The 839-nt window shown below is 36.2% G+C and overlaps 1 pseudogene; it reads right to left on the bottom strand.

Annotated features, from left to right (window-relative positions):
• Positions 1-396: 396 nt before the first annotated feature.
• Positions 397-621, bottom strand: LOC109700398 (cyclin-dependent kinases regulatory subunit 2 pseudogene; annotated as a pseudogene).
• Positions 622-839: the final 218 nt, after the last annotated feature.

The following is an 839-nucleotide window of genomic DNA, read 5'->3' as shown; positions in this document are numbered from 1 at the left end:
GTGTGGCTCAAGTAGTAGAGCACCTGTTTAGCAAGCACAAGGCACTAAATTCAAATCCCAGTACCGCCAAAAGAAAAATCTATTCAGATCATCTGCCCAGTTTTTAATTGGATTATTTATTTTTTAAAAAAATGCAGTACACAAACTTTATTTAACAAAAGTAACAGGTAAAGTCCAACAGGCACTTATAGTAACAGAAAACTGACTGGAAGAATTTTTAAGCACCTTATAATGACCTACTTGCAGTTGTATTTAACTGGGTTCTCTTGCTGTGAAGAATACGGCTTATGCACAGGTACAGATGAATTGTACATTCTTAAGTATTCACTGAATACTACTTTGTAAAAACATATACCTTAAATTTAAGAAAGGTTTAATAGATAATCCCAGATTACTTCATTTTATTGTTCTTTTTGGAAGAGGTTGTGCAAAGAGAAGAATATGCTGGTGAAAAATGTAATGGACTCAGCTTACACTCTATTGAACACCAAGTCTCTCCTGTTCAGACATCAGATGAGTTTGAAATACTTGTTTGGAAAGTTCTCTGGGTAACACAGCATGCTGATACTTCTAATGTTCATCAAAGTACTTGTCCATGTAGCAGGCCTGCTTATGGGCCATCCTGCTGGCATACAGAGGGGCAGAAAATGAAAAGTGTGAAGAACAGGAACAATGGGCCACACGTCTTCCTCAGGCTAGGGCAACCCTTCCAATGATAGTATATTTTCTTTTTGGCATTTAAAGTTTTTGAGTTCCTGGATATCAATCCTTAGCCAGGCATCAATAATTTGCATATATACTTATATGTATATATAGTTGGTGGTATTGGAGTTTGAACT

Source organism: Castor canadensis, chromosome X, assembly GCF_047511655.1.
Source record: "Castor canadensis chromosome X, mCasCan1.hap1v2, whole genome shotgun sequence".
NCBI classification, from domain to species: Eukaryota; Metazoa; Chordata; class Mammalia; order Rodentia; family Castoridae; genus Castor; species Castor canadensis.
Note: the sequence above shows the minus strand (reverse complement) of the source record. Positions and strands in the feature narration are given on the sequence as shown.